This window comes from Corvus kubaryi, unplaced genomic scaffold, assembly GCF_017639235.1.
Source record: "Corvus kubaryi isolate FWS band 111438036 unplaced genomic scaffold, C.kubaryi_AGA036_p1.0 76, whole genome shotgun sequence".
NCBI classification, from domain to species: Eukaryota; Metazoa; Chordata; class Aves; order Passeriformes; family Corvidae; genus Corvus; species Corvus kubaryi.
The window spans coordinates 12,143,650-12,168,278 of record NW_024582063.1 but is presented as its reverse complement, the minus strand read 5'-3'; the positions used below and the strand labels follow the sequence as shown (position 1 = coordinate 12,168,278).

Genomic DNA, 24,629 nt, shown 5'->3' with positions numbered 1-24,629 from the left:
TCTGGCCATTGTGTGGGTCAATCTACCCAATGCAGGGGTAGCAAGAGGACATGCCTTCTAAAAGGACAGCATGAGCATGGCTCTGTCAGGATACTTGGCTTAGAATTAACTTTCCCCTCAAATTCTTTCCTGCTAATACAGAGAAGTACAGTTTGTGTTGCTGAAGAAAATGCGTTTGCGAGAAATAAGTGAGTTGAACTAAAAAAAAAAGCCCTGGAAGCATTTCATCAGGTTTTATCTTTTTGATTACCTATTTTTAGAACAAGATGTCAGCTGATATAGCTCCTTTAAAAATGCACTTTGGATTTAGGAGAAAAAAAAACCAGCATAAGCTGTGAAGTCTTAATTGTTAGAAGTGCAACAGTAGCTTAAAAACGGACTGTAAAGCCTGGTCTGACAGCTGGAGGAAGGGATACTTTATTAATAGTTGTAAGGAATGGGTGGATAGAGCCTTGAAAAGGCAGCAGGGGATATAAAAAGAAGCCTTGTAGGATGAAACCGTTGCCAAAACCCCTTGCTGAACAACTTATGAAAGAGCCTGTGTCGCATAAGCATCAAGTTAATACACAGTGAACAGGATAAACAGCTTCTGACTGATTTGACTCACTGAAAGTGAAGCTGCACCAGTGCTGCAGCCCGGCTCTGCTGTGGCAGGTTGTTTAATGGGCTGGAGATGGGCATACATGGCTCACTCTCTCACATACATGGCCAGCTTCTGCTTTCATGACTCAAAGTTTCTGTCTGGCAAGCCACAGGTGAGGGGACTTGCTGTATGGTCATCACACTTCAGTATTTTACACTCTGATAAGTCCCCTGAATATCCTTGCAACTGATAGCCAAATTGTTCTGCTAATATGACCTGAGACATATAACTCCAAACACTCATTTTCTGTGGGAGGTGGCAGGGAAGATCCCTGTCTAAAGAGATTTCATGTAGCTACAATCTCTCCAAATTAAATCCCCAATTAAAGCACAACTGCATGTTTTCTGTGGCCAGGAGCTGACTGCATAGGAGATAATAGGAATGCAAAATCCCTCTTGTTGCTCCAGCCTCAGATGCAGGGCTTCTCTTCTTGCAGACTGCCTGGGTATCCAACTGAGCAGTGTCCCACCTTAGACTATGACTGCCTGTTTATGACAGATCCAGATCACTGCAATTTTCTAGTTGTTTAGAAAAGAAGTCCTTAGGTAAATGTCAATAACCCCCAGAGGTTGGGAATGCCTTGGAAGCAGAAGGGCTGCAGTTGTAGGGAAGTTTTTATCTCATTTGCAATCGCATATCCATAAAATCGCTTTAGCACAGACTCCCTGTCTCATGCCGTGCTGACTCTGTGTGAGATCTGACATTGTTCTTCCCTCTTTAATAATGAGAGCTCAGGAGGGTGGCGAGAGAGGAAATACAAACAAAAATCTCAGCCTGATTTTTAGCATTGTACAAAGTTAACCCATGTTGTCTGTGCCAATCCTAATCCCTCCTTTCAGGTTTGTCCTTTCCGTGTGGGTCAATGGCAACTCAGTTCCTGATACATCAAATCCAGAAACTTGCTGAGACCATCAGTATCTCTGGCAGCATCTCACGGTGCAGATGACACTTATTATGTCTGTGGTACATGGCAAATGTATTCTGAGGATCAGTTTTCTGTGGACATGGTATCAGCATGGCTTCCCTTCTCTGCTGCTCCCCTCAGTTGCAAGTGTGTTGCACCTATAGGAAGTGTTATCTCTCTTCACTTTAGTTTTAACCCTGTTGTTAGGTTTGGTTGCTGTTTTGCTTTCCCTAGAAGATTGTTTTTGTTTTTCACCAGTGATGTTAGCCAGCTGCACAGTCTTGATGGCAATTTCTGCTCCTGCTACTCTGCAGCAGATGTCCTTTCTAAAGTGTTTCTTCTCTTTCTGTATATTGTACAAAGCAGGTTTCACCTTTAATAGCTATTGTTTGTTTGCAAGCGGAATTGGCAAGCTAGGTATTTTCTTGCAGCTTTTCCTGCACAACCCTTTTTCTTCACCTTCTTGCCTTCTCTATGTGGTACCAGTACTGGGAACAGCAGACCTGCCAGATGAGCTGGCAGGTGAGCTGTCATGCTGTGTTTCAGCTTTACTTTGGGTGGTATAAGCAATTAGCTAGTTAGAAGACCAGCCCCGCATTCATGAGATATTTCTGTGCTTACAGGTGAAATAAAAATGCAAAGGTAGATATTGCTTGTGGCACTGGTGAGGAGAATTGGTGTTGCTAAGATGGGAGATGAATTGCATTTCCATTAGATGTTTGGGATTTTTCCTGCTGGATTCTTTCCTTTTCCGTACAAGAGAAGTATTTAAGGGTCTACGCGTTCAAATGCTGTGTAGGAACTTGACCAGCCTAATTGCAAAAAGAGGATGATTGCATCTGCACTCATTGATAACTTCCAGGGTGAGAATCCATTATGGTAGACTTTGTAGAATGTGATCAGGAGGAAAGGCAGAGACAAATCCTCTTTGGTGTAACCATGGGTAAGATATATAGCCACAGTTTTCTTATCAAAGCTGTGCTGGCATGTGACAGAAGGAGGGAGAACATCCCTCCTCATCCTGTGTCAAGGGGCACATACTTATTATTTCTGTTGACACAGCTTGTAGTCTGGTTGGATTGGCTCCCTCTTTTTGCTCAGGTATGCTTTTAGTGATCATACATTCTACCCATGAATGCTAAATTGTGGTTTGATTCCATGTGTCAGCTGCTCCATACTGAAATATGTTCACCAGAATTTCCAATTTGGTCCCAGGGAGGCCTTCCTTACAGTTTTCTAAATGATGAAAAGTTGATGTTATAAATATTGCTAACCATGCCTCTGATCCACAGAAAATATCAGTGACATTAAAGGAAATAATTCAACCTTCTTCATTGTTTTTACTCAGTTTAGGTTTCAAGTATGTTAAGCGTCCTAGCTATAAGAGAGCATATTATTGCTTTTGTACATTATTGCTGTTATAATCCAGGAGAAACACATCCTTTCAGGACCTACTCCTTATTTAGCAGACTAGAAAAATTTAAAATAGAAGACATCACATGATGCTGATACTGCCGTCCATCTGTAGGGAGACTTCTTGCTGCTCTAGGAGAGGCATGGTGTTGCTGTGCTTTGGGAAACAGCAGGACCATTACTTCCAGTGACTGAGGCACGTTCCCAGTATGCAGGGCCCCACACCCTGATTTTTTTGAGGTAGGCAACTCTTAAAATAAAGTTATCTCCCTGTCTTTCCTTTGTTGGCCTTTTTACTACTTTTAGACATTAGTTGCCTTTGTGAGTCTTCTTTATGATTATATTTGCTAAAAAATGCAACTGGTTTGGATTCCCCACCTAAATAACTTGACTGAGAACCTACAATACTTGCTGTTCTCCCTCTTCTTCAAAGCTAGACTAAAATTAATGAAAACTTGCAAGTGGTTTGTTTAACACACTATTTTTTTTTTTTGAGATTATTTTTCTCTTCTCCCTCTCATCATTGCAACTTGTGCAGCTTCCTTGTACTGTATTTCTTTAAACATTATGCAGAACAGAGTATAATTTTGCTCTTTACTTAGACTTTGAACCCTTTGAAATGAAATCAAGCGGGTTTGCCTGTACTTAGCTGGTTAGAGTCTTAAGAGCTTCTACTGTTTTGCTGTGCAGGGAGTGCCATAGCTGATTAAAACAGATTTGATCTTTTGTCTATCCTCTAGATCAGCAGGTTAATTTGTGATTTTTAATCTACAGCAATATCACAAAGTTGTAAGGTATCACTGCACACTTCCATACGAAAAAAAAAATGTAATCACACCTGATTTAGCCAAGGTTTGTAAATTCTAGTGATTAATGCAGAACGTATCTGAAGTGAGTCTATGAGTGCAGACTACTGACTCTCCTCGGTTCTATATAAGTGGAGAAGATAGAAAAATACAAAGTACCAACAATTTCATCACTCCCTCTAAACCCAGGACTAAATATCATCGCATAAGTGCATATATAAATATATATATATGTATATGCAATTCTGTACATGTTCTCCATCAGTTCTAAGTTACTAATATGAATTTGATCTACACTACTCATATATACACATGATAAACATATGATAAAAAGGCAAAAATGTCTTGCAGAATTTGTGGTCTGAGTGACAATATTTACCCCATATGAATGCCTGCAGTGTAGTAACTTAAGTTCATTCCTCATCAGATAGATTAAGTTCATTCATGTCCTAATAAGTGGTAGCTGCTCTAGGAAGCCCTCTAAGCTTTCTATAACCAGACGTGCCACTAGTAATCTTTCCAAAATGTGATGTCAATGGAGCTGCAGCTGGTTAAAGGGCTATGCAGGGCAAAAAGTGGTATTAGTGGCTAATAAAGGCTAACTCTTTTGCAAGCAAAATTAGCTCGCTTCACTAGCTTGTTATGACTTGAAGTGTCTGGCCATTGAACTATGCATCTGGCTCATTTGTTGCTCTCAAAGAGATCCCACCCTGACTGACAGCTGTACTGGACTGGAAGAAAGTAGCCCAAATGAGTGAGAACAAGAGGACTTCAGTTTGTGTGACTTTAGGACAGTAGCAATCCATACAAACAACCTTCATAAGAAAAAGAGATGAACCCAACAAGGAATGTGTGTGATGTAGGTCCTGGATCTGGGAACTAATTTCCCTTAACTGACTGGCTGCTACTGCAGAGCTTTGTTGCTCACAGATGCTGTAATTGATTCACATTGTATGCAGCTACCTAAAAGACACAAATGTCCAGTAACTGGTTGCAACAACCCTAAATAATCACTAGAAATTTAACTTCCAGTGCACCCCAGATGTTGTGATGCTCTGAAGTGATTAAAACAGCACCAGAATAGTCCAAGCTTTGTGGATGTGTATTTATTTTTACTCAACGGTGTTTTGGGGTAAATGCCACATCAGAGTGTTTTTATTACAAAGTTCCTGTTCCTGCTCAATGCAGCTGTACCTATTCTAAACTCCTTCATCAAAGGCAACCATTTCCTTTTTTTCTTAATCTCAGATCAGTTTACTGAGAGCAGTTGTCCCTGACTTCCTTAGGCTTGCCCTGTAGAAAAGCTTTCTTAAAATCTTTCCGACGCCCATTCTTTCCTTCGCACATGCTTAGAAGTGTGTGTGCATGTGTATAAACATGGACACACACACGTGCCCATGCATATTTTAACCAGTTTCTGCTTCAGTCCTACAGCCTTGTGCATGGTCAGGCTGGGAAAGGACTCATGGAAAACGTTGCTGCCAAAGAACAGTGAAACACTCACTTCCTTGTGTACTTCCAAATGATTTTAATGCTTTCTTTATTTATAAGATGTTTCAAATTTCTGAACTTTCTGATAACATTACATAGACAAATGTGCACTGAGGTCAAGACAGATTATTTTTTCACAGTGGTATTGTTTTTTGCAGGTGATTTGACACTCAGTGTTAATACAGGTCATCCAGAGTGACAGGTTGGTGATGTTGCCTTTTGTGCAATTAAACCCTTGAATGTTGTTCCTGGATTGAGAGTTTATAGAAACCACATGGAAATATTGGTTTATGCTGTTAAGCAAATTTTGGGTGCCAAACTTTTATTCATTATGAAGCAGTATTTGAGTTAAAAGGAGACCTTGGACTAATGAATGAGTTTGGCTTCAGTAGCACACCTGTGACGTTGCTTTCTTTGCACCAGAGACCCCTGTGAAGTGCTGGCTCCAGTGTTTTGGTGACACTGAAAAGGGAAGTCTCTCAAGAGAAGACCCATAGGTCCAACTCATCTTGGCAAAAATGACAAAGCAGAACTTATGTAGAAATTGAGGCTTCAAATTGGACTTTTCCATCTGTATTATTTTGTACCTTGTGAAATTTTTGTTTGATTAGCCATAGTTGGGTATAACTTGGATGCCCAGCCTTGTGAGAGGTGGAGAGATGGTAAGAGACAGTAATATAAATGATCTTTGTTTACCAAGGATCTCAGGAAATCATGCAAGAGGAAACTCCCAGTATTTTCTTTTTACACCAAAAGGGATTTTTCTCACACATAAAAAAAAGAAGAAAAAAGTAAAGGCTCATTGATCCAGACATAAAGATATACTAAAGAATTTTGTAGGGCATAGTCTAACTTATGTCGTTTAATGGTGACTTTTCACATTGAAAATATAATGAGAAATTATAGAAAAGAAATCTTGTAGCTACCGGGATGGTAGAGAGGCTAACTGGAGCTAACACTGGACCCAGAACAAAACTACCCAGTCAGGGATGCATTTGGGGAGGTAAGTTGCTTGCCATGGTACATGAGAGATTGATGCTGAAGTGTCCCCCTCTGCTTAGGTGCCACCACAGAATATGGCAGGAATGTGTCAATGCTGCAGGTGACAGTCAGTCCTTTTTATCTTAAGTATGGAAGAATTAGTACTCTGTATTACCAGCAAAGACCTGTAGAAAATTTCTAAAGATATCTTGACTGAAAAGTCAGAATAGTCTGTTTCTTGCTGAATCACACAGCTTCTCTGCAAGGAAGCAACAAAGTACTGAAGCAATGTAGGACGTGATATCTTCCTGCCATTAGCAATGTTCTTTCTGTCAATTTGGGTCCTCGAGTAGAATAAATCTTGAGTCCAGTATGGGCAGTGGTAGGTTGGGTTTTCATCCTTTACACGTTATAGTCACTGTGGCCAAGGTTGTTACCTGTCCTTCTCCTTTGCCTGCTGAGGAAATTCAGCTCTATATGAATATTCTTTATTGTGTTCTGCTGTTATCACTCTACCTCCATGGTTTCAGCTCTTCTTGGTACTCCTTTCATCAAAAGTAAATGTGCTGCTCAAGCTTTGTTTTTGTGTCTTCAACCTCCCTCGTTTCTTCTGCTGTAACTCCACATCTGTACTTTTTGTTTATGGTTTTCTGTTTTTAAGTATGCAAAAAATAGCACCATGCCAGAGCAACAGCCAGCAGTGGTGCAGCTATCCCAGTGCTAAGCTGAGAACACAGAGAGAGCTGAAGCATTTCTACTTCTGTGCTTTGAACTCCTTCTCAGAGCTGGTTTCCTGATTTGTCTCATTAGCACTGATTTGCTTTGTACTCTGAGTGCAAGTGCTCAGTTGGTAACAGAGCAACTACATCTCCATTTTTTCTCTAGCTGAAGCAAAGCAGCAGTAATGGCCACCTCTCCCTGGTTTTTCCTTGGCAAACTTCCCAGAAAGAGGTGTACTTAATTGTAATTTGCCCTCTGTGGTCAGCAGCAATATCTCATCTTTTAGTGTCTCAACAGCACCACTATGTTTAACTCTGTGTGTGACTAAGGCCTCATCTGATCTCATATAGAGTAACCCTGTATTTAATTAGGCTGAATATATGCAGCAGAGATGATCACATTTATTGTATATACAATTATTTCCTCTTTCATTTGCTACTTTGTCTGCTTTTTGTGACTTAAAAACAAACAAATAAAAATAACCCACCACTTCCTTTTGAAAAAATAATATAATTTTCTGGGGAAGGCTTCATTTGTGCATCTGGTGTATCTTACTAAAGCTGGTTTTGAATTTTAGGCAGACAAGCAATTGTCTGTCAAAACACTTCAAAACAAACCATGAAATGATGAGGCCGTAAATCCAGGAGTGGCACAAAAGTGGGAATATGAGATCTGCAAAGTGTAATATGAGTCTTTTAGTCCAACCTCCCCTCTTTCCACCCTGGTGCTAAATATACTGCTGACGTCCTTGCAAGAAAAACACACTGGGCTTGGACATCGGTGTTTTTGCCAGAGCAATGGGCACCCTTAGCTTAGGCTTAGTTCCATTTCTGTACATTTCCTTGGTAATACATGAAAAAGAAATGTCAAATTATTGTAATTGCATTTGTGACTTTGGTGGTGAAGTTTGGCAAATATCAGATCATCTTAACAGAATGTTAAATTTTAAATCCAACACTAAATCTAATCTAAAAGATTATTTTAATACAAATAAAACAGACAACTTTCCTTCCAGGTACATATCATGCTCTTCAGGAAATCCTGTCCTGGCTTAAGAAAAGTAAAGCTTTCATCTGAAGTGCATTAATAACGCTTGTAAAGTAAGAAGGTTTTTCCAAAATGTCTAACTTGCCTGCAACATTTGCATCAGCTAAGTCAGCAACAGTTTTCTAGCCACTGTTGTATTGTATTTTATGCAGGAGACAGATAACCAGCCCTGTGTGTCCTGGAATGAGCCTTTCCCTACTGTTGGTCATGTGTAGTTTGTTTTTTCATATCTCTAACCTCATGGAATGTAAGGAAAAGTGATACTGTTGAAAAAAGCCGAAGAAACAAATTCAGGTTGAAATTAAATTAAAAACTCGACTTGGCTTTTTTTGTTTGTGTAAAAAATAGATGTTAATATTGAAATATTATTATCCAGCTTTCCCAGATGTCATGTCTTTCACCTACCCCCATCTTTCCCATTCAGTTTTATAATCATGCTTGGTCATTCCCAAACTGAATTTTTGGGGAAGTGTGTGATTTGCCATTTTGAACAGAAAACCCATCCAGTTTTGTAAATAGCACCTCATAAGGAGTTTGCAGCAGCTTCTAAAATATTCTATGTTAATGACAGGACTTCTGTTTTTGAACTTTTATGTGTAACTCTGCTTTGTTTGTTAATAGCTAACTAGGGATGATTCCTGATAAAAACATTGATTTAGCTTTACAGCAAGCTTTTCAAGATCTCTTTCAGAATCTCTTTCTGTTGACATTCAATGAATAGTTCAAGTCTCTTTTTAAGGCTTTTATCTCAATGTTCTAGTTAATTAATTGTTAAATGAAGCGTTTGATGAGTTTTAAAATATTAAATATTGTATGTAAGTTGCTTACAAATTCAAGTAGGTTTTGTTAATGTGATTTATTTCAACGTGTTTGTATAAACAGTAAGTTTAATTAAATAATTATGAATGTATCACAGAGGAGTAATCCATTTTATACTTTCTAATATAAGACTTAAATGCTGCCCCAATGTGTGTGCACTCCCAACATCTGAATCTGATACAGTCCTGGGGATAAGGACTGGCATATGCCACATGTCAGACATGGCTGGTCATGGCTCTGGTGTGGGTGTGCCCACATCAGATTGAGCATTGCTGTGCCCCTTCCTCTCCAAGGGTACAGACTCAAGTGGGAGGACCACAGGATCATCTTTCTGGGGAGCATCCTTCTCCCTGGCTTCTGTGCCCCAGGGACACTTGCCCCTGTTCAGGATGCCCCATGAGGCTGTCACCTTTGAGGGAATTGCACGGCTGTGTACTCCCTGTGTCTGTCCAGTTGTGATCCCAGCTTCAGGGTGAGGAGGTAATGCTGCCCTGGAGATGCATGTGGGCATCACTGTGGGGCAAATCATGGCAAGCTGATTAGAATTGTAAGTTTTCTGTCTGTGAGACCAGGTAGGCTTTATAAAATTTTTGAAGTTCGAATTTTCGATGTTTGTTTGCATTCTAGACCCTACAGTGACCTTACTGCTGGCTGATTCCAGAGAGCCACCTTGTTGCTCTGAGTTGGAGTTTCTCCATCTCGAAAATCAGAGGTAAGGATCAAAGTATCTTGAGACAGTGGGATGAAAAGTACTGTGGTTATTATGATTATACTGCTTGCTGCCAATATCAGAAAGGGAGATACTCTGTTCTTATATTCAGAGAGAATTAAATGCCATGAAACTAGTGGAATTGTAACAATAGCATGAGGAATGCTGGTAAAATACCAGCATGACATGGCTTGAGTTTGAAGTATTATATTTTTTGCCACATGTTAGGAACCACTAACGCTGGTGGCTACTGTAACTTATTAAGAATTGTATGGGAATCTGTTTTCAATATCTGTGATTTAAAAATATCTTGGAATGTAACACTGGAAAAGAAAAAGAAAATATATTTCCTGAAATCTGCCTCAATGCCATTTTATCACTGTCTAATTTCTGCTGGTGGGTTTTTTTTTTTTTTTGTGTTACGACTTTATACACAATTTCATCATTTTTCCAAAGAACTGACCTTTAGCAGAGGTCACGTGCTGAAAATCACCTGGGTAGTCATACATGTTTTGTTTTGTTTTCAAAGAGACTATTAAACATTTCAAGGAGAAGTATTTGTCTTTCTGATTTCTGTAGTGCAAAATAGTAAGGAAACTTGAAGTGTTTTCTCTGTGTTTCTGCCGTGTCTACAGATTTTTTTTTCCTTTAAGTATTTGAACATTACAGCTGAAAGGATCTGATTAAACACTCTACGCTGTTTACAGTTCCTATGGCCTCTACTTAAACTGCATTAAACACTTAAATCTCAGCCTAACTAAACTGGAATGGATGCTTTAAAATAAGAATTATCTTCCATTTTATAATAGGGGAAACTGTAGAGCTACAAGTATCATCATGGCGACTTTTCTTCATAAACAAGACAAACAGCTTTAACTCATGGATAGCATAATTTCTGCCCTGTGGTCTTGAAAGCTCAGTGAAAAGAACAGGATATCACTACTGAGTCCAATTTTTAGCTTGGACACAGATTTCTTCTGTGGCTTAGAACAAGTTATTTCTTCCTCATATGTTTTAGCTTACCAGCTGTATAAAACATTTGAGTGCATGTTCTTGCAAAATGCTTTAAAGCAGTGAGGTGAAAGTTTAGAAGTTCTTTAAAAGAAGTTTCTGTGAGGTCTCAGCCTGCTTCCGTATTTGTCAGTGAAAGTTTTACCATAGACTTAAATGGCCAGACTTAGGGTTAGAATAAATTTCATTTAAATTAGTGACTTTATGTAGGTATTTGTATTAACAAGGCTTCTGGTCTCCCTGGCACCTCATTCCAATTAGAACTTGATTCTCCTAAGCTGTACTAAGAAGCATACAGGAAATTAATTAATTGGCCTGATTCTTCTCCTTTCACCTAAGAACATACGTTCTGTCATCTTCAAATCATATTAAAAAAAAAGCTTCTCACACCTGAAATGTCATCATAGTTAATTGGTTTGGTCTAAAGGCGGCAAGATCCAGAGTTTCTGAACCTCAAAAGGCACTGACAGTATTCCCTTTGTTTAATAAGGGATTCCGGCCTCAAAAGCATCGCTGCCCTTAGATGTGATATGGAAGTAGGAGTGAGTCTGTTTATAGGCTGTACATGACTCAGTAGGACTTGAAGGTTAGCTATCCCATCCTGAGAGCACTTTAAGCCTTCCAACAAGGTGTTCTGGTGAGGAAGTGAGGAACAGCAGGGTGTACTGGCACCCATATCTGCTCTGAAATTGATACTGCCAGATTGTCCCAGGGCCTGAGAGGTTCAGCATCTACATGTGTCTATTTACTGGTGGTGAGCCGATTATCTTCTCCTGCTGATTGATCTCAGATGTCCCATATACCTGTTGGCTTTCTAAGGTGTGTAGTGGGGTACCTTGTTGCTTTGCAAGGCTCAGGTGGATAGCTTGTGTGGCCAGAAGTCTGGCCCTAGCGATGCAGATTGTCCTTAGTTTCTTCCTCAAGGTCACTGTGCTCAACTTTTCTTTTCACTGAGCTTAATGTGGCCTGTGCTTCAATCTTCTGGAGGTGGCTGAAGCAGATAGGACCTGAATGATAACAGGCAGCAGCCCAGGAGCACAAGGTTTCCTGCTGTCCTGATGGCTGTGCAAATATTTTGTGCAGGAGTGACTTCAAAGAGGCTTTTCTCTAGACTGCACGTCTGTGCAGCTGTAGCTGGGAGGACAGTTCCATCAGAGAGCAGGCTTGTCTGTCCTTCTATCAAAGCCTACATGTTGCAGCTACACATCTAGGTATGTGGCATCCTACAGCAACCTACAGTTATGATCCAGTGGGAGAGGCAAATCTAAATGCAAATACAGGTATTCCAGCAAGTCCAAACTTTTCTCAGTGTCAGGTGGTATCTAGTGGCTCTTCAACACAGGAGCAATGTTGCCAGGTGGTTTGTATGTGGTAGTAATGCTTAGCAGCAAATTAACAAGTAGACAGATGAAGACACAAAAAGAAAACTTGCAAATACAGTATTCTGATTTGGGAAATTTTATCCTTATTGTCAGAAAAACAATTCTTCTAGATGGACTTGATAGCATAAAAGCACTGTAATTTTAGTAATGTTATTTTGAACATCAGAACTTCAACACCTAAAATGATGTAAGGTATTGGAACAAATATGTATGCAGAGTTTGGGCTTCGTGGCTTCACAGAATTACTCATACTTCCTTTATTTATAAAAACAACCACATTTCTCACATCCTAAAAGTGACAGTCCTACAGTGAAAAGAAGAACTATGTGTTCCTTGAACACACTGTACCCGATGCACATGCAGGGGTTAAAGGGTTCACAGCTCAGAGGAAATGGCACAGTGGCTAAAAGCTACTTGGGAAAGGTCAGCTCTGAGGCAATTGTGAGTTTTCTGTTCAGTGGCCGTAACACTCCTTCTCTAAAACAAGTTATATAATTGTCACTACAAGGAATGAATGGCCAGATGAAGCAGTTCTTTTACAATTGGAATTGGCTGAGTTACTTTTCATGGTTGGAACTGAACTAGAGAAATGGTCAAAAACATTTGAATGGTCTTGGCACGTTTGGTACTGTGTAACTACTGACAAAATGTAAACAATTACATGGTAAATAGAAAGATGCATACCAGGTTAGTAGTGTGAGAATGCCTTGGCAAATTAGACTAATGACTGCACGGGACACATTCTGCTACAGTTCCCACTAGTCATACAAGCATGTTTGATGGGAATGTGATGTGTCCAGAAGCCTGAGCAAGCACAGTCTGAACCAAGTGCTCATCCCCTTAACAGAAAAGACTCCCAGAATCATACTATCCTGATCCATCTTTCTGTGTATTCATTCATCCTGTTTTCTGAGCCATGAAGCTGCAATGACCAGTCCCTTGCAGTCAGTTGCTCAAAGACAGGATGAACATGTGTTTAGATGAATTGCCAGAAGCTATCAGATGCTCAATACTTGTGATTTGATGATCATTTTGTGAAAATCCAACCCAGGGCTAAGTCTACCAAAGAACTTCTGTGTTCTAACGCACCCAGTGGAATTTATCTGGAAAAGATGTTCTATACTGTGCCAAGGGCTATGGCTGGGTACCTTGGGAGGGAATGTACGAAACTCTGCACATACCAAGGAAGAAACTGTTAGTGGTTCTGTAGGGTAGGAATTGTTTGGAGGAAAGATAGGACTCAGCTCACTTTACCATTTTCTGCATTCAGGCTGCAGTTCAGCCTCCTTTACTCCAGGGTCCTCAGCCATGAACTGTTAGAGTGATGCAGCTTGGTGCTGCATGGCTAACAGTCTGCTGTAGTTTTCCAATATAGAAACAGCTTCCCAAAGCATTTTAGCCAGTTTTAGGTTCCCCCATTGACTCCTAAAATTATCTCCTTTTCAGAAGTGGTGGTTCACAGCCCACTGTCCTATTCTCCAAGTTGTCTTTATTCTCTTTGAAATAAATTTCTCCTTCCTTGTCTTTACTTAAGTGTCTTGTAGTGGTTACAAAGACACCAGCCTCCCAATTCAGTGACATTACTGATACTGACCTGCTATGTAATTTCTTTGCTCTATAGAGTCAGTCTCTCCAACTGTTGTCTCAACAATCAGTGTCATTCTTTTCTGCAGCACTGATATTTTTCAGCTCTGCAAACTCTTACATTTTCTAGCATGATGAAAGGTCCACATAATCAGCGAGTATAACAATTTATACAACATAATCCATGGAAATATACATAATGAGAAGGGAGAACTTTAGTCTTGTTTATAGTCTTTTATGGTTATGTGCTGAAGTACTGTAACTGGTTTTAGATACTTGTTTTAAAAAGTTGTCTAAATCTTGAGCTATGTAAGAAAATTGATGGTAGGCTTGCAAAATAAGGCCCATGGTATGATGTTGAGATTAATCCAATCATGTTAATTCCAGGAAGTTTAAAGTGACTTCTTATTGCCTGCAGCAGAAAGTAAATGAAAAAGAGATAATATTTGATTATTCTCACTAGTTAAGAAAGCGAGCAAGCAGGAAGTGGCTCTAAGCATTGTGAGGAAAAATTTAGAATTATATATCAGGGAAAAGTTTATAAATGTGAGAATCATAGCCAAGGAAACCAGCTGCCAAATGAAGCTTTGGAATCAGTACTGCTGAGGATATTCAGGGCTCAGCTAGACATCCATCTATCAAAAAAGGATAAAGAAATCAGTCCAGCCACAATTTAGGGATAATACAACAGAGTTTCCTGCCAAATTTCTACCCCAAATAGTGTATGATTTAGTTGGAATGGAAAAGGAAAGCACTTTGGCTTGCTAGATCTTTCACTGATATGTTCTTAAAAACACAAATACTTCTGCCTTTTAAAAAATATTGCTAACATCTTTTAAAAATTTTTCTTTATTGTAACTGGAGTGTGTAGGTTTTGCTCTACTTTCAGACACAGTGACTCTGGCTTAGAATGTTGTTATATTTTTTTAATTTAAAAAATTGTTATATTTAGATTAAAAAAAAAATATCTTAGAATGAAAAATTGTTTCACAACATCTTTTTTTATAGCAATTTTCCAGATGTAGTCAGATTACTCATACCAAGCCTGAGGACAAACTGTCAGTAAGGTATTTATTTTTTGCATGCTTAATTAGAGGTATGAAGGCTGGTAAGACTGGAGGGTTAGGATAATAAGGTTATAAAGGCATGGTTAGCTTTTTACCTCTATATCACAACTTCAAGTACAGGCCGAGAGGGATTGTTCCCATTCATTACTTCTGAGTTACTGTTCAGATGGATGATAATGACCTACTTCTAGTGGGTAGGCAGGTAGCACTCATACAGTGGAGAGTTCAAGACTGTATTGAGCTGGCAGACTGAGACTACTGCTCATCAAAAGCTGAGGTTCAGATTTTTAAGGGCTCAGATTTTTAAAGGTTCATATTTTTAACCTTAACATTCAAGTAGTGGTCTCTTGCAATTTTGAGGAATTTGAAAGCAGTCACCTTGAGCTGAAGTAAGCAGATTTACGGTAGCTAAGCTCTTTACAGAAAGCTAAGTATACATCTGGCTGGAACACTGAACACCTTCAAAATTGTAACCTCGCACCCTCACCAAGTTTTCAGTGAAACTCTGCTTCACCACTTTTCCATGCAGCCTCAGTAAGTGTCTGATTTCCCCATTGTTTATCCCAGCACATGCCATAAAGGAGAAGATGGATGGAGGTTCGCTGGCTTTCAAGTGCTCTGCTGCAAGCGTAGTGTCCTTTCAGGGCAATGTCTTCCAAAGCATCAGTCATATCAGAGAGACCAGGCTGGCACAGAGATGAAGCAGATACAGTTTTAAAGAGGCTGTTTCAGAAATAGAATTAGACTTAAATAACAAATGAATCTTCAGACAGAGTACCGAGTTTCTACAGCAGTGTAACGCAGAATTCAATATTTTCAAGCTGTAAATACCTTGCATTCCCTAATTTATACTGTAAAAATTAGTGCTAATTTCTAAGATATGCTGTAGAGTAGACCAAGGCTAATTCTTCTCAAGAGTAGGTCTGCCATGTTATCACTCTGCATTATGAAAATGTGTCACATGATGTAGGGACGGGAAGTATGAATATCTGCTATCTGATGCATACAATTGAAAAGGGAAATCACAGAGTGAAATCGTCAAGCCACATTAGCCAAAGAGAACAGATATGTAAGGGTATAACACTGGAACTGTAAACAATCAAGCAGAGATACACCTGTGTGGAATTGTGCATGCTTTTTAGAAGTGAGCCAAAATGTTGGCAGTAGACAATTTAAAAAATCTAGCACTGCTTATCACAGAAAATTTTCAAAATGCTGTATGGGTAGGACAATAATCATTAATGTGTACTAAAAGAATGCTATTTCTGGGTGTCACTTGGAACTTCTCTACAAATGACACAACTTAGAAGTAAGGAAATGAACTGCCCCTGGGCTCTGATTGGGCTCAGGTACATATGTGCATTTTGTGCCCTTCCACCCAGCTTATTGCCACAGCAGTGATGGCGTGCCCAGCTGTGTGCCACAGCTCTCACTGCTGCCCTACCAGCCTGGCCTGGTGGCCAGCACACCCTTCTCTACCAACACAGGAAGTAGGTCGTGCCTGTGCTGATCATCTCCTCTCTTTTGCCTTTTGAATGTTCCTGTGAAACTACATGTGCTCGAGTTTGTAAATATGGACATCTGATAAAATTCTAGAAACACTCACCATCAGAAAACTTGCCTTTAAATGTGTAAGAGTCTCTATTTTCCTTGTTCCTTCCCCCTTCACCGTCAAGAAACCACGATGACAGGAAGACTGCACCATTTCCTCCGAAGAGACTCATTGCTGTTCTTAATATCTCACGTTAACCCAGAATCTGCTCTTTCAGTGTGCATGCACTTTCAGCTGCACAAAATGTGAGACTGACCTGAGGCATTTTAAGTCACTGAAATAGGACATTTTGGTAGAGGAAATAGTCAAATCAGGATATCACAAAACAAGAGCTTTTATAATTGACTGTTCAGGCAGTGCTGCTAACTGCTGAGCTAGCTCTTAGTAAGAATGTGCAAGTTGTGCTATTTTTACTTGCTACTTGTCTAGTACTGGACTTGTTTGGAATAACTTATTCTTGCATATAGAGGTGTATATCTAGTAACAAGAATTTAGAGGAATTTTCTGTAGCTAACAGAATTCTTAAAAGAATTCATTGAGTAGGAAGAGAGAAAACCTTGCTGAAGGAAGCTTTGAATACTTTAGAAAAAAGGCCCAAATACATTTGACATTCCCCTCAAAATATTCACATTTTTGTCTGTGAAAAGTGCACTTCATTACCCTTGTCATGTCACTTCATAACTTCTTGTTAACTTGTTGTACTTTACCTACTCATCTAGTTCAGTTGTTTTTATTCCCTGGTTTTCAGCCACCATCCTTTCCCCATTTTCAATCTTTGCAGTTTGCACACAGACACCATCTGGCTTCACCCCCGGGGTTTCCTAGACAAGGGCAATCTAGTTAGCCTTGTGAAATCCAAACCCCAGGCAAAACAAAAACTGTAGAAAACTTCCACAAGACAGGTTTTGTCAGTACTCTGTGAGGGGCAACTCCATTACCCAGAGAAGCTGTTAGAACAGAAATCACATCTTAAGCACTAAGTTGTCTTCTCAAGCAACCTACTCTTTCCCCAAACTTTTCCTTTCAATTTACTGGAATTACAGCCAGTCTTTTCTGGTCAAGAGAAAGTTTGACCACTGTGCGTGTAATTACAGAACCTCAGAGTGGAACACCATGTAAGAAACTGTCTATAAAATGCTTGGAATAAAGTAGATTAAGAACAGATTTGCTAAAGAAATTAGGAAGTCATTCCAGTGTTCTTTTCTCTTCTAAATAATATAGTGAAAATAAATCTCTGAGGCAAGATTCTGGACAAAGACATTCCTTTGAAAAGAGACCACAAGATTCCTGGTCTTCTTAATGGAGAAAACAGAAAGAATTGGTCTTGGTTTGGGACTCTCAAAATGTTGATCCTTTTGAACAATGTGGACAAGTACAGAATGTTGTCCAATGTATTCATCCTTGAACAGAAATAAACCAAATTTCTGTGTGCTCTGACGGTCTCATAGGAGCAGAAAAAGAAAAGAACCCCTCCCTTTCTTTTTTATGCTTGCTGTGTTCCAAAGTTTCTAAAGGAATTTATTTGGGCAAGGCATTTTGATGCGTACATCTGTTTTTCCCTGAGAAGCTATGATCCAGTTGCACAGTTCAGTGGTTTTGAGCCAGATATTCTTTTATTTCAGGCTTTGGGAATCTAAAGTCAGTAGGCAAATGCATAACCATATAGGTGCATTTCATGAGTGATGGCCACAGAGTGAGGATTGAGGTGAGTTCTCCACAATAACACAGCCACCCCAACTTCTAACCTATAAAGACTTGCTTTCTGTTTCTCATTGTTGTATTCTGTTGTCTCTCCTGACTTAATAGTTACTCCTGTGTGTCTTCACAGGAAGAAAGCACATCACAGTCCTGCTCTGACAACATAGGCCCAGGGAAATGAAGAAGAGCAATTTTTGTATTATTGTAAACTGCAAAAAGGTAAAAATATAACCAGCCCCTTTCTCTGCTTGGTAGTCAGAGGATTGAAGGGGTGAGTGTATGAAACAATAGCTGGGCACAGGTGATACAGATGTTAACTTTCAGTCTTGTTAAATGTCCTGTGAAAAGCAGCATATATTGCTGTCTGCCCTCAATATGACTGAGGTTGCATGATATTTAGATGATAAAAAACTCTCATGTAAGGAGGAGGTAGCATATTAAATGTGCTATTTTTGCTTTACGGTGTTCCCCAGTGAAAACCACAATTTCACTTCGGTTTGACAAGCGTGCTGTGATGGCATTGGTAGGTTTACCTTTTGAAATGATTGAAGAGTAGAAGTAGACTGGGTACTGTTAGCAGAGAGCAATGTCTGATATAAATTATTTCAAATTTTGCAGTCTAGAACTGCGTTTTTGTTGCATTTTGAGGTTTCTCCTAAAGTGGTAGCCTTTTCAGTTAACAGAGAAAAGTCTTGCCAGTGTTCCTATGTCAGTTAACAAACTCAGTTATTTATAAACAATCTTAGAAGGGTGACTTTTAAAGGATGTGAGATGTAAATCAACAATCTCTGGTTTTAATCAGTGGATGCACAGGTTCCTTTTGAGTTGTAATGAAAAGTTTGGGGCTGGAGACTACAAATGTTTGAAATAATTTTGATGTTAATTTTTCATGTTTCCAAGGTATCTAAGATATGGCTAATAATAATAGCAGGCGTTGTCTGTTTCTCCCGGTATGAGGCATGAAAGTAGTGTGGTCACAGAGCTGTGCATTATTTTCATGGTGTCAACATGTCAGCAAGTGGTATGGCAGAGAGCCAGATTAAATCACTTCTGATTTTAAATACAGAACACTGAATAATAATGCTGTGTTACACTTGAGGACACTGGAATCTGGCAAATCAGCAGTGGCTCAATGTGTCAAGCTCATTTGGATGGCTTCTTCCCTTCCTGAATGATCACAGAATCAAAATCATTGTTCAAGGAAACTGTATAAAGTTGGCATTTTTTTATTTCCCCCCAAAGCAGAAGATTGTACCCAAGAAACAGACACTTTTTGATTGCTTTCTATAAAGATGTGTCATGAGGTCAGTGCCCTCATGCAGGAATGTTTGCTCCTGAGAATGGGCAACCACCCCATGGTGTATGTTTGCCATTAATCTTTGTTGTCTCTGTAACTGGCAAATCTGGTATGATTACTTTCATTCATCAGTTTCTTGCAGAATCTACTGCAACAGGTCCACCATCTCAAACAGGAAGTGTATTTTTAAGAGGCAGTCACATTATTTAGAACAGGTACTTTAAGGGTTTTAGGTCTCCCAAGAAAATCTTGAGTGCTGCTCTCAACCATTGCTTGTGCACCAGCTCTAATTTTTGTATAACCCCTAGAGCTGGTTCACCTTGCCAGCTGGTTGGAAACCAATTCAGCAAAATAAAAACATGAATAGCTTTCTGTTGGTTTAGTAATCCAATTACATTCATCGAGGAGCCATGTGAAAATCAGAAAGTGGAAGGGAAGGAATGGGCCTGCCTGTCAGGGAGGAAAGGATGCAGGGGAAGTGAAGGGAGCAGAACTATTAGATGAATTTAACCATATTGTGAAAAAAATAGTTAATGACCTTCTCTCAGAAGGTTAAAAGAAGCATCCAAAATACTGGGATTCATTTTGCCTTGTCACCATAACACCCTTTTTATGAAGCTAGAACTATGTATGCTCATAAAAAACTTTTGCTTTTTTTATTTGAAAGGATAATGCAACCATTGGAGTCTGTGCACAGTTCTTTCAAGTTAAATGCTTAGTTCAACATTCTGCTTCCATTTCCTGGTAGAAAATGTTTTATATGAAAGCAACTTTAACCTTTCAGAAGGGTTTGTTTACTGTTACGTTTGGTATCAGATTTCCAAAAAATGCAGTCTGCGTTTGGCATATTATAGATTCTGGTTTTAATATTGGTTTAGGAAAAAAAAGTCATCTGGCATAATTCAGAAATAAAATATTGCAACAGAATTCTCTCTATACATAAATGCACCCCGTGAGTGAGTGGTTTAAAGTCAGTTTGATCACTTAAAGCCAAGACTTGGACTCAAGCTATCCATGAACCAGCTGGTAACAAATAACACATTCAACTCTCAGTCACAGGAAACTGTTAGGTTGCCTTTTTATAGACAACTACAGCTCTAGAGCTCCTGAAGCACAAGGGAATATCATACGGACTTGGAAAGAATTGAACACCTACCATATGCACATAAAGAAGGGTAATAAAGATGAAAGGCCAGAACTGAGCTTTAATTTCTATTTTTCTGGTTTTGATTTATCGTCTGCTTCTGCATTGCTACATTTTTCTTTGGCCTAAAATAAGGGAGAAGATGCTTGAATTGCTTAGTTTGATCAAATCAATCAAACTTAGGCTTCCCTCTTAGCCAGTGTAACAGATGGTAAACATGAAACTTTGAAGTACATTCTTGCTTTCTTTATGTCTTTATTGTGCATCCATTTCTGAAGTGCTGATTGCTGTAACAATCCCCTGCAGTGGGCAGTTCCTGGCCGTGGCTTGCCGTAGTCATGGTGAGATGGGCATTGAGCTGGTAGAGCTGTATCAAGGTGACTCTGAACTAGAGCTAGGTCTGACTACTTGGGTGCAGGGCCATATAAACACAGCAGAGTCTCCTCTGGGACCTTAGCAGCTTCTCTGCACAGGGCTCCAGGACTATCTCAGCTGTCAGGTTTGCTCAGGAGTCACTGCACCATGGTCCATTGCCATGTACGGATGTATTCTGGGAGTTATCCTCCACAGGACTTCTGCTGTCAATAACCACTTCTTACAGAAGAAAAGGACCTTCAGACAGGCCTGGCCATGAGTGAGACAATAAAGGCTAATCCTCTGTGCTGCTGAGCCTCAGCTTCTAATAAAGGACTCAGAACTTGTAAGGGTAAAGCTTCAAAGTAAGTACAGATTTGCAGAGGGAGGGCAGATAAGGGGGTTGTAGCCCACCCATCAAGACCACCCGGTCTTAATATATGGTAGCAGACAGCCTTTGTGCCACACACTCTTTCAGTATCCTACTTCTCTTCCAGGGATTGAGATTTCCAAGAATGCTACTGCCAATGTACTTGTCAAAGTCGGATGCACTACAGAGTCTGTCAGTCATACACAACAGTTTTTATCGCCCCTGGAACTGCAGCAGCTAAATCTGACAGTGATGGTCAAGCTGGACCTTAGTAAAATAATGCTTATGATATTTAATATCTGATGATGAATACACGTCCAATACTTTGAAGGTGGAAAGATTGGCAAAAATGCAGACTGTTATTTTATCTGGAAATGTGTTTTGTGACATCCCAAAGAGTATTCACATTTCTTCTTCCTTTTTTGTGCATGTGCAGTTCTCATGAACTTTCAGCTATGAGTCCGTATGGGAATAATTTCATTGTGAGAAGGCGGCTTCCATTCTATCCTGAAAAAAAGCTGCACGGAAATCACAGAAATCTACAGAAGAAAGTACCAGTCATTGTTTGAGAGCATTGTGGCCTATGGAGATGGAAACCAGAACATGGATTTGCCTCCAAACTTTAAAAGCTTCTAGAAACATGAATGAATGAGAAACAAATGCAAAAAGTTTGCTTAAAAAAAAAAAAAAATCTTAAATCCTTGTTGCTTTTACAATGAACAGACCTGGCAAAAAGAACGTTAATTATATTGAATATCATTGTTTAAACAGGTAGTGCTATTCCCAGTATTTTTTGCTTGCCACCTAGATTAGTGTTGCTCCTCAGTTGCTAACAATGAAGTTAACAGCCACTGGAACAAATTATGAAGAGAAACAGTGAGCTTACCATTTCTTGAAGTCTGCAAACCAAGAGGGGTTGTTATGCCTTAGCAAACAATGGATACACAGCTGGGTGAATTTATGTTGTTGTACTACAGAGAAGTACATGAAATATCCTATGTGGTCTTTTCTAGCTTTAAGAGCCATACTCTATAATTTCACAAATACCTTACAAAGAACTCCTTAGAAGTAGTGATAACCATAGCACCAATCTGAATCCATCTCCTGATTTGGGGTTGATTATGCTACAGTATTTAAAAAAGTATGGACTGTAATGTTTCTACATGTTTCTGTCGCAACAACTCATATTACTAGCATAATTTTATAATATTGGAAATTTGGTTTTGGGGACTAAAGAGACCCTTCCTCTTCCCCAAAGAGCAGAATGTGCTTCAGTTAACAAAAGAGTGTATAAACAAGCACAGAGGCTGCTGCTTCCCTATCTGGTCTACTGCAGTAAATAAAATCAATAACCTAGACTTACTGAAATAAAACACATCCCATGAAGGAAATCCAAAGATATTTCTCATTATTGTAGATGATTTCTAAGCTAAACTTTAATTTTCCTCTCATTGTAGGATAATCTAGCATACTGTTTAAAACAAGGTTTTTTTTTCCTATAGCAGTCCTCCAGTTGAAAAAGAGCTTTTTTACCCCCTCCGGATTTCAAGACTTTTGGGGCATCAGTCACTGCAGAAACTTAAATGCAGTGGGACAGTTGAAAGTTTGGTAAAGATGCGCCTGACTGAACAGCTGGACCTGAGAAAAAATAGTTCTTCAGTGCTGAGTGGGTTTGGCAGCACAGCTAGGACTGCATAGCTGGGATGTCCTAGATAATCCTAGAAGATCTGAAAAAACATGGTGGTATAGCTTTTCAACTATTTCAGGGAAAGTTGATGATTTTGTGTCCAAAATGGATAGGCATAATTCCAGAGGGAGTTTTTTAGGTTTTAGGTTGTAGTCAGTGGCTAGTTACCTTTGTGTCTGTGTCTAAACTCCCTTAGTGGCCATCGTCTTCTACATATGTATGCTATGCCTAAATAAATATCTCAGCTGTCCCTCAGGTGGAGGCCCATCATCAAGGCTTGCTTTAGCCAAATGCATGGTGTCAGTCAGATACAGTGATGGGAGCACAATATGAGAGAGCCCAGAGGAAATTGGATAGTTTGTCATATAGAAGCAGTCAGATTGCTTTATCAAGCAGTCTTTTCTGGTCTTAACTTGCATAAATTTATAACCCACACTGATTCAAATAAGTTCAACTTTCTCTCGTTACTGTGTTTTGTGCCTTTCTGAAAAGATGATTGGAAAAGATGGATGTTGAAAAAGAGCAGTGGCCTCTAACTGATCTTAAGTTTTTCAAATATATTATCCTTTAAAAAAATCCCATAATCTAGTCTGGCATAATTGTTCCAGCAACAACTGTTACTACTCTATTTTCCATGCAATGGCCATAGTAAAATATAGGTGTGTATAGTTAATGCTTTGATTTCATTAATCTAAAAGAACAATTTGGGGTTGTTTTGGTTGAAGGAACTCCTCCATTTTATTCCCCTTAGGACTAGCTGTGTGGCTTTCTTCTAAAAAGTGTAATAATATAAATAATATAAAAGAAGTCTCTAAACATTTAAAAGACTGGAGAACTAGATTATGTTTCCATTCATCAGGGGGGTTCTCATAAGTAATTTTTGAGCTACAGTGCAAGGAAACTGAGAAGAGATTGAACTGCTAATGTTCCCTTTGCTGTGTGGATATACAGAACACAGTTTTCTTGCCCCACAAGGATTCTGTTGATTTTGAAATTTTAGGCCTGGCATGGGACTCAGTGAATATGTGAGTAACTTAAGAAACAAACAAATATATTTCATTTTAATGGTGACCCCTTTTTATCTTTTTTTAACCTTTTAATATAAACTAAATTAAGTTTCAACAGGAGAAGATACTTTTAACCGCAAAACCATGACTTTTTATTTTAAAAATGTTGAAATGGCATATTTTTAGAATTTCAAAACCAGGGGTTTTTCTTTTTTTTTTTTTTTTTTTGAAGACAGGAAGTTCTTCTGGTAATAATTTCAGTTTTGATGAATTGTCAGTTGTGACCGTGTCTCTTCTTATGAAAACCCTGTGTTCACTCCCAACTCTAAACCCAGGCTCCTAATACTTTCCAGAAGTTCAAGGTATGAATGCCTTAGTTACTTTACTGATGCATTATAACAAGACGTAGATTTTGGGCAACTATCTTTATTCACTGGTGCAATAAGACAACATTAAGAGTGGTCTGATGATCTTAATTGGGATTCTTCTTTCTCTACAACTGCTTGAGATTGGAATAGTTCTGTCGTTTGTGTTCCTCAGTTCCACGTATGTGGTGTTTCATATGAATTTTTGGTTCACAATTTATAAAAAAGTAGATACAAGTTACAGGTGTGCTAGAAATTAGTTTCTTTAACAGGGTCCCCAGGGAATGGTCACAGCATCAGGCCTGACAGAATTCAAGGTACATTTGAACAATACTCCCAGGCACATGCTGAGACTCTTGGGGGTGGCCCTGTGCAGGGCTGAGAGTTGGATTTGATGATCCTTTTGGGTCCCTTCTAACCCAGCTTATTCTGTGACTCCTCAAGGAAGATGTGCTGTCTTGTGTTCTCAGGGATGAATCACACTTCCAAAGCAAACAAGTATTGGAAAGTACCCATTTAAATACAGGTTTATTGCTTTTCAAACTTGAAAATAGCTCTACTCTGTTGTTTCAGCCTCA

General features: G+C 39.2%; 1 long non-coding RNA gene across 1 annotated transcript in view; it reads left to right on the top strand.

Annotated features, from left to right (window-relative positions):
* LOC121675910 overlaps positions 1-23,905 on the top strand; it is a 46,887-nt gene extending 22,982 nt beyond the window's left edge. Inside the window, exons 10-13 of the long non-coding RNA XR_006020276.1 lie at positions 9,452-9,536; positions 17,752-17,834; positions 17,958-18,046; positions 21,429-23,905. This is a non-coding gene — a long non-coding RNA (uncharacterized LOC121675910). The remainder of the gene's footprint in view (positions 1-9,451; positions 9,537-17,751; positions 17,835-17,957; positions 18,047-21,428) is intronic.
* Positions 23,906-24,629: the final 724 nt, after the last annotated feature.